Raw genomic sequence first — 12,323 nt, 5'->3', positions numbered from 1 at the left:
TACATTTGGTATCAGAGGTAGAGTCTCGGTGAGAACTATTCAATGAGATTGGGTAACTAGTCTCGTTGCATACGCAGAGATGAAAACGATGATCCGAGTGGGTACATGTTTTGGTGTAAAGACTTCGCATTGGTTCCTTGGGATAGGTTTTGGTTACCTTTTTGTTCCATATTATGTGAGCTTGCTCTTGGGCTCATAGGGTAGACTGACTTTACACGAGTTTGCACTTGGGCTCGTGAGTGAGGCGCATTAGCAATTCAAGGTTACACTTTGAGTTGACAGGATTAATGTTAACCTATCGATGGTTCCATGAGTTGTTCTATGTACCATGAGTGAAAGCAAACCTCTTTGGGTTTACTATGAGTGGCAAATAGGCTGGTCCGTAGCTGTTTAGCACGGCACTAGTGGATCCTTCCTAGGCATGATTATAAGTGGATCAATCAAGACTGTAGGGATTAGTCTATTGGTTCAAGTAATTATTGTTGTGCTCTCTCATAAACTTTTCTTGGATTGAACTGAAGGCAGTGTGAAAGCAAGCTTGAAGTTTAGTCAAGATGAGGCCGAAAAGAGAGTCGTCGAGGATAAAGGATCAAACACATAAATCATTTTCTCTTCTTGGAGAGATGATTTGCAACGAGGTGTTAACTCATTGCTTGTGTTCATATTATGCAATCAAGAGTCCCTACCTTGATGCATCTTGGAGGTGATGGTCTTACAAATAGTGAGTTGTGGGATGGATAGCGGTGAAACGCTAAACCATTTTGTCTAGGCTTGCTATTAGAAGACTTGGGTTGCAATGCTCAATTCTTTTCCGGGGAACTTTGCTATTGCTCATTGAATAGCTTGGTGTTGGATTAGTTTTGAGTTTAGTCGGAAAGAGAGTGGCATGAACTTGTCCATGTTATGAACAAAAGTTAGTGGTGTTCGATGTTGTAAATTTCTATCGGTAGAGTGTGGCATTTATGTTGCATTTTGTCGAATCGAGTTGACACTTAATACTCACATAAACTTTTGAAGTAATGATATAGGCATTGCTCATGGTGTTGCTCAATTGATGATCAAGTCATTGTGATGCTTATATCATATCCATGTGATAAAGAGTAATGCGTTTACAAAGTTGCTTGGTTAAATGATGATCAACCCCAAAGTGGTTGATGGTGAAGCTAATCTACTTGTACGAAGTAGCATTGTAGTAGCTTTGACTAGATTCTCAATGGTGATCCATGGTGCTAAGCTTAAGTTGGTACCTTGTTTCCTTGAGTTTGCCCATTAAGGTGTTGGAAAAGGGTTATAGCATACATTTGCTATAACTTGTCGGTTGATCTGTTAACACTTGGAGTAAATTTTTGGATGGAGAAGGTGTGTAGTTGAGGCATTAACATCACTAGCACTTGTGCTGGTGGAAGTGGCATTGTTATTTCGAGTGATGAGGAATTTTCCTTGTATCTTGATTTTCCATGTCATTTTTCTTGTTAGTGTTTTGGCTTCACATTGGATCTTGATGGTGGTTGAAGAAGAGTGTTAGTGCAAAGGTGGATATCCGAAGATGTGGTCTTCGTGATCAAGCCTTGGATGTTCATTTTGCATTTTTGCGGATGTCGGTGTTGGATGTCGGAAAAATGGGCAAAGATGTTCGATGCTTAAGCATATTATGGGTCGTGAGAATTTGTGTTGAGGTGAACCTATGTGAAGTTGTTAGTAGGAGGAAGTTGGTTGACTTGAAAGTTTGCAATCCTGGACTGAGAGTCATTCTTTCTCTATGATGGAAATTTTTCCACAAATTTTCTTAGACTTCCCCAATGGCTGATCTGTTGATCACTTTGCCGAAAACCATTCCATTTTCGTAAGCTAGTACAAACTAGTGAAGGGGTTAGAGTTAACCTTGGTTAGCTTAGACCTTTGTATATAGTTTGTATGATGCGACCCGAAAGGGATGCTAATTTTTGGGGCTAAGGCAATTGAGTTGGATAGAGTCTGGAGTTAGTGTAGAAAAGTGGCTGATGCACTTTTCTAAGAAGGGTGACCCTTGTGCCCTTCTTTTATAGTGTTTTGCTTGGTAGCAGGTTGCACCTTGCATTTCACTAAGACTCTATGAGAGTAGTGAGCTCTCACTAATCTTGACTTAGTCTTGGTAGCCTTGCACCTTGGCTGAGGATGGAGATGTCCAACTTAGTTGTTTGAGTTGAGGTGTTGGTACCCATACTATAGCTTTGTCTATGAGGAGGTTGTGTACCGACATGAGTCCATCTTATGATCTTCACTTTTGTTTCGACTGAGTGTTGATCATGCGTAGCTAGTCTTTTGCTTAGAGTTAGTGGCTAAATGTTTTAGTGAGCTTATCGCGGTTGAGTTGGATTCGAGTGGTCATTTAGTTTGTGCTTGTCTATGAACTTTTATCTCGTACCTGGGGTATCACATTCATGTTGGACAAGTATATAACTTAATGATAAGAGTTGGTGTTTGGGTCTTGTGAAGGCAAGTTGAAGGGTGATTGTTAGTTGCTTTGTGACTAATGATTACTTGTAGACTTTGTCAAAAGACTGTTGATACTTTCTTCGCTCGATGATGATTTAGCAGTGATGGGCTTGCTTTACCAGATGATGTTGCGGAGGATCGTGTCGTTAGACTTACATGGTTTTTTTTATGTTGACTCTACCTCTGTCGATATCATTTGGTTACATCTAGTCCATAGTGTTGGATTTTATTGAGTCTTGGACGTGGTGAATCACTCCATGATGATCTGTTCTCTGTTACTAAGTATTGTTGGAGGATTGGTCTCGGATACTAAGTAAAGTATCTTTGACCTTGGTTAGCTTAGTTGCTAGGAAGTTTTGAGTGGTGATTCACTTATGCTTTCTTCTAGCTTTGTTATGGTGTTGATGGCATTGAAGTGATGCCTTGTCATTGACATAGTTGATATTGAGATTCAAGTGAAATGAAATGTCTCTCCGTAGGATTGATATTGAGTTTCATTAGTCTTGATGAAGATAGTGTTGATGATTTGGCTATAGCTTTGTGTTGTTGGCATTCGGGCATTTGCTAGTTAGCAACTGTGTTGACGTTCAAACGAACTGAGTGGCAAGTTGAGTTAGTTGTGTTTTAGACGAGATTATTTAGTAGAGGGTTAAGCTTTAGCTTTTCCTTGAAAAGTGATTTAGTCGTGGACTATGCTAACTCTACGAGAGGAAGAGTTAGTGATTGATATTAGAATGTTGAGTCCTTGCTAGATTTGAGTTTGGGATATAGCGATCATTAATGATTCTTTTTGGGCTTGTTATGAAGTGAGTTATGTATTGCTATAGATGGATTCATGGACGATCGTTTGATGATCACTTATTGAGCATAGCTTTGTTATGCTTAGCTTTTGGATTGATGCAGACATGCTCTTCATTAGATTTGGCATTATGAAGTTTGGCTTATGGATGTGTTGAGGAAGATATTGTGAGTTGCATCACAATTTCTTCTTTCGCATTGAAGTTGGCTTCAAGTGATCATTATTAGGCAAGACTTGGCTATAGGCTTCTTCGAGCTTTAGTTCCTTGAGTTTTGTACTCATTGTTTCATTTGTTAGAAGTTGTTGGGGAAGGCATTTTGGCTTGTTAGCTTTGATGTTGTTAATATTTGCATCTCGCATTCATTGGTGATGATTGACTATCATCTAAGATAGTTGATTGTCCTTATCAAAGGTTTTTGCTTGATTATTGTTGATATAGAATAATTTGCCATTCTTTGGGATGGTGGATTCTTTCTTGGATGACGATTATGCATTTCTCTATTGATGAGATGATTGATGATCTTTCATGATGGTTAGTTGTTCTCTTTGATGGCTTATAGCTTTTCGCAATACCATATGTGCTTTGTGGTTTGCCTTGGATTTGTCTCTTGGGTTTGAGATATCGATAGGACGTTGCTGACACTTACTTAAGCAACTATGGTTCCTTGGTATTATTGACCGGGATCTATTCAGATTAACTTATGCGATGGTTGGCATGACTGAGTGTTTGTTAGTCTTACCGCATTCATTCTGTTCTGTTAATTGTTGCTCAAGTTAGTTCTGGTAGGTTAGGATGTTATTTCCTTCGGGTTATACATTCACAAGCATTGTGCTTATCAATCAATGATGCTTTATGTTCTTTGAGTTATCTTTTGTAAGTTGTTTAGCATACTATCTACAATCTTCGGTAGTTAAGTTTTCTTATTGAGTTTACTTGATGATATACTTGCTATTGAATTTTGTTGGATGGTGAATCCTATGTTTTCCAAAGATAGTGATCTTGGTGGTTCCTATCCTATCATACTAGTTTATCGAATGATAACTTACTTGGAATACTTTTTTGTTCTAATCTAAGATTTATTTATTGATACTTACGACTCTACGATATCATTGTCTATAACTTTGATATAGTCCCTATATTGATTTTTGAAGTTTGGGCCAGTATAGGCAGACTGGCTTCGGCACTTCGTGTGCATGTTGAAATCTTTAGTCATAGGGTAGTGTAAGCCACAAATTTTTCCTTTCCAATTTGCCAGCTTACCTCGTCTATCCGACTAACTCTGCCTTGGCTTGTGCTAAGTTCCCTCGCCAAGGTTCCTGCCTATGGTACCAGCTCCTACTTGGTCCTACTTGGTTTCAGCTACTCACTGCACAAGCAATGGAGTGTTAGCCATCCATCTATGGATTCCCAAATCCCTCCCAATCCCCCTCCCCGGGTTAGACTGGACTTAAGGTTCGGCTACACTCCCCGCAGGCACAAGCAGCCAAGCACACCAAGCCTCCAGATTCCTAACACCCCTTGGTACCACAAGACTTGATCATGGGACCCTCTAAATCCCAAGTCTTGGGTGCAGCACTTGCTTCGGGACGTCGGGGCAAAACACCCATGCCTAACGGCCTGGTATGGGTACCTCTACCCCCCCACTTCCATCCCGAAGGGAAGGCCCAAGCCCCTAGGGAGGGCAAGGACCAATGAGCCACAAGGTACTCAAGTGGGGCACCACTCCACATGAGCCGGGAGCACCGTAGCCGGTTTCCCTTTCGGGAGTGGGAGCTGCTCTTGAGCACTTCCCTGAGTGGCCCGTCCGGCACCACTCAAGCCCATGCTCACTCCCACCCAAGGCCCCTCGGCCCCAGTCTCAACCTCAAGTCAGTTTGGAAGCACCACTGGAGAGTTCTATCGAGACTGGTTCCTGGACCTCACTATCCCTACTATACTTTTGGAACCCCTTGCAGCCCCCCCCCCCGGGAGACGCACGCTTTGGGCTTTCACCCCTTGACCCGTATTAGTATTTGGACTTAGTCTCTGGCTTGATCTTGGACCCGATTTCAAATCCGACTTCGGATTCGGTCTCGGACTCGATCTCAGACCCGATCTCAGACCCGACCTCGGACTCGACCTCGGACTCGGTCTCGGACCCGATTTCGGATCTCGGACTCCATCTCAAACTCGGTCTCGAACTCAGACTCGAACTCGGTCCTCGAGTCGGTCTCGGACTCGATTCCGGACTCTATCTCGAACTCGGTCCTAGAGTCGGTCTTGGACTTGATCTTCGACTTGGTCCCATCCGATGAACTCTTTGTCATTTTGGTCAAGCTTTTGGGGATCCTTTAGCCTACGACATCTCGGGGAGTCGGTTCCTTACAGGTAGCTACTGTCGACTGGTCACATAACCCGCCTCTCTGTCGATGTTCCTTATTCCGTTGAAAGGGTGTGACCGTGTAAACAACTCTAACTGCCTGTTTATAGTAGTCTATCTAAACCTTACTGATGGGTTTGGTTTCTTTGCTCAAGAGGGTTGGGGCCTCTGGCTTCTCTCTCTATGTCCCTGCGAGCAGGGCGTATCACACTTTTGTAGCTGGGTGAAAACCAGAGCAGCAAGGATGGCTAACTCTGTTGGTCATTTCCTTGTTGGCGACGGCCAGAAAGTGTCGAAGTTGGTAGCGCATCCACGTTAGACAAAGAGGTTGCCCCCCTACTCATTTAAGTTGGTGCATTTTTCATATAGTGTGAGTACCGTGAACTTTTTCTGGAGTTGTTTCCTTGGCGGTATTCTAGACTTGAGTATGCATCGACGAGGATGTTGATCTTCCCTAGGGGGGGGAGAGTGTGGCGAATGTGACTTTGGGTATCGAAAGTTACCTGTCGACCAGTCCTTACGGACACTCTTACCTTACTGCCACGACAGCAAGAGGTCGGTATTGTTGGACCCTTTATTAGTCCCTCTTGTGCTAGTGGAGTTAACAGGGCATTTCGAATGTACTTAGACCAGACAAGCATAAGGACGGAATTCCTACGTGTTATTAGCTAAGCATACTTAGCCCGGTAAGGAGTTCCTGTCTCGTTATGTCTTGCACTGGCTAGTGACAAGAACCCTCGCATATTGAGATTGGTCCCTTAATATCGCTGGATGATAGCTTACCGTGTCTGCCAAACACCCTCGCTATCATGCCCTTTGTGTTAGTCTCATTTCAGTCCCAAATGCTATTTATGGAAAGTGTTTAGATTCACTCATTTGGCATATCTACGGAATGTAAAGATTGGCCCGAACACAATGGTGTTCGTCCCGTGTCCAAATTCACAATCTAGGGACATTCCATATTTAGTAAGTTTCAAGCTTGTCCCAGAGACTAACTCCTGATACTAAGGGAGGCTTGGGGTGAAAGCCCAAAGCGTGTGTTCCTCAAGGGGGGGTTCCAAATATATAGTAGGGATAGTGAGTAGGTTGGGCATGGCTGACCAACCTGATGTAAGCCACAAATTTTTCCTTTCCACTTTGCCAGCTTACCTCGCCTATCCGTCCAACACTGCCTTGGCTTTTGCTAAGTTCCCTCGCCAAGGTTCTCGCCTATGATACCCGCTCCTACTTGGTTTCAGCTACTCACTGCACGAGCAACGGAGTGTTAGCCATCCTTCCATGGATTCCCAAATCACTCCCAATCCCCCTCCCCGGGTTAGACTGGACTTAAGGTTCAGCTACACTCCCCGCAAGCACAAGCAGCCAAGCACACCAAGCTTCCAGGTTCCTAACATCCCTTGGTACCACAAGACTTGATCATGGGACCCTCTAAATCCCAAGTGTTGAGTGCAACACTTGCTTCGGGACGCCGGGGCGAAACACCGTGGCCTAGCGGCCCGGTATGGGTACCTCTCGCCCCCCACTTCCATCCCGAAGGAAGGCCCAAGCCCCTAGGAAGGGCGAGGACCAATGAGCCGCATGGTACTCAAGTGGGGCACCACTCCACATGAGCCGGGAGCACCGCAATCGGTTTCCCTTTCGGGAGTGGGAGCTGCTCTTGAGCACTTCCTTGGATGGCCCCTTCGGCACCAGCCAAGTCCATGCTCACTCCCACCCAAGGCCCCTCGGTCCCAGTCCCAACCTCAAGTCGGTTTGGAAGCCCAACTGGAGAGTCCCTTCAAAACTGGTTCCTGGACCTCACTATCCCTACTATACTTTTGGAACCCCCTGCAGCCCCCCCCCCCTGGGAGACGCACGCTTTGGGCTTTCACCCCTTGACCCATATTAGTATTTGGACTTAGTCTCTGGCTCGATCTCGGACCCGATTTCGGATCCGACTTCGGATTCGGGTTCGGACTCGATCACGGACTCGATCTCGGACCCGATCTCGGACCCGACCTCGGACTCGACCTCGGACTCGGTCTTGGACCCGATTTGGGATCTCGGACTCCGTCTCGAACTCGGTCTCAAACTCGGACTCGAACTCGGTCCCCGAGTCGGTCTCGGACTCGATTCCGGACTCTATCTTGAACTCGGTCCTAGAGTCGGTCTTGGACTGGATCCTCGACTTGGTCCCTTCCGATGAACTCTTTGTCATTTCGGTCAAGCTTTTGGGGATCCTTTAGCCTACGACATCTCGGGGAGTCGGTTCCTTACAACTCCACCACCCATAGAAGAAGTTCGATGCCCACATCGAACGTCTCGTTTTATCCTACGACTTGTTGTCCATGTCTCCGGGGGCATCCCCCCACTTAGCGGTGTGCCTAAGTTAGCCTCCCCGGCCAAGAGCCCATGACAATGGAATATAGGTGTCCCTATACTCCTCACCTCACCACGCCCTAGTATAGGGTCGGGACTTGAACCCAGCCTTGCTTTACTAGGGGGTTGGGACTCGAACCCAACCTCCGTAGAATACGTCTACGGATTCGACATCCCCGCAGGGAGTCGGGCGTAGTGCCCTACGCCTGGTCGACCTATCCAACCCATGCTAATTAGCTTACCTTTGGCGCGCCTTCGGGTCCCAACATATGCCACTTGCTCAACTTTGCAAATTGATATTTTTAATTGAATTTTGCATAAGTACATAAAGTTCTGCCTTGCAGAAATTCCTCCACTAGATCTCGTGCGTTCGCTAGGTTCTCCTCCGGTTCCCATGTTGCTTCGCAGTGTGGAAATCCTTTCCACTTCACATGGAACTCTCTCACCTCGCGTCCTTGTCGCTTGCTCTTGCGCGCATTGAGGATGGCCTCGACTTCGTATTCCTCTTCCCCTTGGATAACCTCAGGTAAAGGTCTCACTTGGTCCTTGCGAAGCGGATCCTCAAAGTACGGCTTGAGTAAGTTCACGTGGAACACTGGGTGCATCTTCCCCATCTCTCGAGGAAGTCGGAGTCGGTAAGCCACTTTACCGATTCGTGCCTCAATTTCATAAGGCCCCGCGAACCTGCTTAAGTAACTCAAGATCAATTCATTTACAGGAATACATGCATCTTTACCTTTGGGTCAACTTTTGGCTGATCCAGCTTGGTAGTCTGAGGTTCTTGGTGTTCAGCCACACCTTCTCCCCAGCTTGGAACTCCACATCCCGACGCTTTTGGTTCGCGTACTTAGTTTGCCTTTGTTGAGCCCGTTCCAAGGAATCCCTCACTAGATTCCAAATGTTGAGTCTTTCCGCCGTGAATGCCTCCACTGCGGGTAACTCTCCATGATACTCGGCCACGCCGAGTTCCACAGGACCTTCAATAGCTCGCCCATTGATGACTTCCCATGGACTCACCCCGATGCTTGAGTGTGGTGAGTTGTTATAACACATTTCCGCAAGTCCCAAATGACTTACCCAGTCGGTCTGGTCTCCCGAGACATAGCATCGCAAATAATCCTCCAGCTGCCTATTCACCCTTTCCGTTTGTCCGTCTGTCAAGAAGTGTTAGTGCCATCAATCTTGACTTAATACCCATTACCTGTCTGTGGGTGATAGGCTGTGCTGAATTTCAATTTGGTGCGATACTGTTCTAGGAGTGTCCTCCAGAACCTACTAGTGAAGATCTTATCTCGATCTGAGATAATCTCTTCCGGCCTTCCCCGCACTCGAACCACTTGTTCGAAGAACAGCTTCGCCACACCTTCCGCATCCACGTCCGTTGTGGTGGGTATGAAATGTGCCATCTTTGAAAATCGGTCCACCACCACGAATATCGCATCGAACCCCTCGCTTGGGGGTAGTCCCGTGATGAAGTCCATCGTAAGACATTTCCACGGGCGATCTGGAATTGGCCCCACTAGCCTTAGTCACGGCTTTGACCTGCTGACATGTTGGACATGTCTTTACATAGTCTTGGACGTCCTTAGCCATATCTGGCCAATGGTACTTCCTCTTGAGTAAGCCCATCGTCTTGGGCACTCCGCCGTGTCCCGCAAGAGGTCCGTCATGACACTCTTCTAAGGCCACCTTCCTTAGTTCCCCTTCTGGAACATACACCCTCGTTTGCTTGTAATAAATGAGTCCGTTGCGTTCCGCATAGCCCATTTTCTCTTCTGTTGGCAGCTCACCTCTCTGGTGAGCTTCCCGCGCCTCTAGATTCCTCAGCAACACTTCTTGTGCTAGACCATCGTTCTCATATGCTGTCCGCACATCATCCCAGAAGGTTGCTGTTGTGCTGGATATTGCCAACTTCAAGCTCGCTTTTTGACTTAGCGCATCCGCCACGATATTGCTCTTCCCAGGCTTGTACAGAATTTCGCAATCAAACTCGGCCAAGGCATTGGCCCACCGACCTTGTTTCCCTCTTAGGTCGGGCTGTGACAAGAAGTGTTTCGTTGCCACATTGTCCGTGTAAACCTTGAAGTGTCTCCCAAGGTAGTGTCGCCACTCCTTGAGTGCCTTGACCACCGCAAACAATTCCTTCTCATGGGCAGGCCACTTCCGTTGAGCCTTGTCCAGCTTCTTCGAGAAGAACGCTACCGGATGGTTGTCTTGCTTCAGAACTGCGCCCAACGCAAAGTCCGAAGCATCCGTTTCTACCTCAAAGTCCTTACCAAAGTCTGGCAATGCCAATACGGGAGCCTTCCTCAACTTCCCTTTGAGGTGGACGAATGCCGCCTCGCATTCTGCTGTCCATACCATCTTCCCTTTTCCTGTTTGGTCCGTTAAGGGCAGGGCTACTCTCGAATAGTGTCTGATAAACTTTCGATAGTAGTTGCATAGCCCCAGGAATGCCCTCAACTCATGTACATTCGATGGTCGCTCCCATTCCTGGATCACTTGGACCTTCTCCGGGTCCACCTTGAGCCCGTCCTGGCCCACCACATGCCCGAGAAACTTTACCTCTTGTTGAGCAAAGTCACATTTGTTCTCTTTAGCATACAGCTTGTGTTCCCTTAGTTTCTCAAACACCTTCACCAAGTGTTCGGCATGCTCTTCTAGCGTCTCGCTATAGATCAGGATGTCGTCGATATAGACGACCCCGAAGTGATCCAGATAGGGTACAAAGACGTGGTTCATTAGCGCCGAAAACGTTGCCGGCGCATTACATAGCCCGAAGGGCATCACCAGAAACTCAAAGCTCCCATACCTCGTTCGACAGGTTGTCTTCTCGACATCTTCCTCGGCTACCTTGATCTGGTAGTATCCTGACCTTAGGTCAATCCTCGAGAAGTATTTTGCCTTTCCCAACCTATCGAACAGGTCCTCAATCCTTGGCAAAGGGTACTTGTTCTTCTTTGTATACTTGTTGAGCAAGCGGTAGTCTATGCACATGCGCATAGATCCATCTTTCTTTTTCACAAATAACACCGGCGCCCCATACGGCGACTTGCTCAACCTAACATACCCTTTGTCCACCAACTCCTCTAGTTGGCACTTGAGCTCCTTGAGTTCTTTTTCGTTCAAACGATAAGGGGGACGAACCACTGCCTCAGCACCCTTGACCAGCTCAATCTTATGTTCTATTGGTCATGCTGGGGGCAGCCCCGCCGGTAGCTCCTCCGGCATGGTATCCTGGAATTGGTCCAACACCCGCTGGATCACTAAAGGCACTTCTTCCGTTCTTGTCTTTTTGTCACTCTTCACCGAGAGTAAGCACAAAAAGGCTGCCTTAGTTCCTTTAGTGAGTTGTCCTCTCGTGGACACCAGGTTTAAGCAGGATTCTTTGGCCTTGCTTTGCCCTACCTTTAGATCCTGGGCTTCCACCCTAGATCTTCTTCCTTGGGCATTCGCCAGTACCACAAGGTTCCTACCTTGTCCATGTAGGGCTACCACGAACCGATTGAACCAATCCATTCCGAAGATCACGTCAAATCCCGCCATGTCCAACACGGTGAAATCCATGTCTACCTTCCATGTCCCTACTTCGACTTTCGCTTGTCGAAGTACCTCATCGGTGCTTTGGCTACCTTGAACAAACTCTATAGTCCTTGGTTCGCCTAGCCGCTGCACCGTTAGTCCGGCTTGCCGGACTATGTCTGCAGCCACAAAATTATCCGAAGCACCCGTGTCAATAAGGATCTTAACAAAGCTACCTCCGAGCTTCCCTCGGAGGGCTAGTAGATGTCGCGAACGACTCTCTACCAAAGTTGCTCGTGTAATGAGTAACTTTGAGTTAGGGACTGAATCACATACCTCATTTTGGACTTCGCCCGACTTGATGGCCATATTGGCTCTGGCCTTCTTCGGGTAGGGACATTCCCTCGAAAAGTGTCCCGCTTCACCGCAGTTATAGCATACGTTGTTTCCCACGCTGCTATATGACTTGACCTTCTTATCCGTGGGTTTGTCTCTTTTCGCTTGACTCCCCCACGTACTTGCTCGCTGGCCACCGGATTTGCCTTTCCGAAATCCCGAGGACTCATTCTTAGAGAAACTCTTCTTGAATTTCCCCCTGCTATATGTTCCCCTCGGTTTGGCCCCTTTGTGAAACGTGGATCCCGACCCCGTCGTGTTCCCCTTTCGCAGGTTATCGTTGAAATGCACCTTGATGGCCGCATCCAACGCTTCCTTGTAGTTGGTCGGGTTCCAGCGCATCACCTCACCGCGAGCCCAGGTTTGCAAACCTGATATAAAGGCATGGAACGCATCCATATCCCCCATGTCCG

The sequence above is a fragment of the Selaginella moellendorffii genome, unplaced genomic scaffold (assembly GCF_000143415.4).
Source record: "Selaginella moellendorffii unplaced genomic scaffold, v1.0 SELMOscaffold_116, whole genome shotgun sequence".
NCBI lineage: Eukaryota > Viridiplantae > Streptophyta > Lycopodiopsida > Selaginellales > Selaginellaceae > Selaginella > Selaginella moellendorffii.
The sequence above is the reverse complement of the archived record's forward strand: the minus strand, read 5'-3'. Positions refer to the sequence as shown.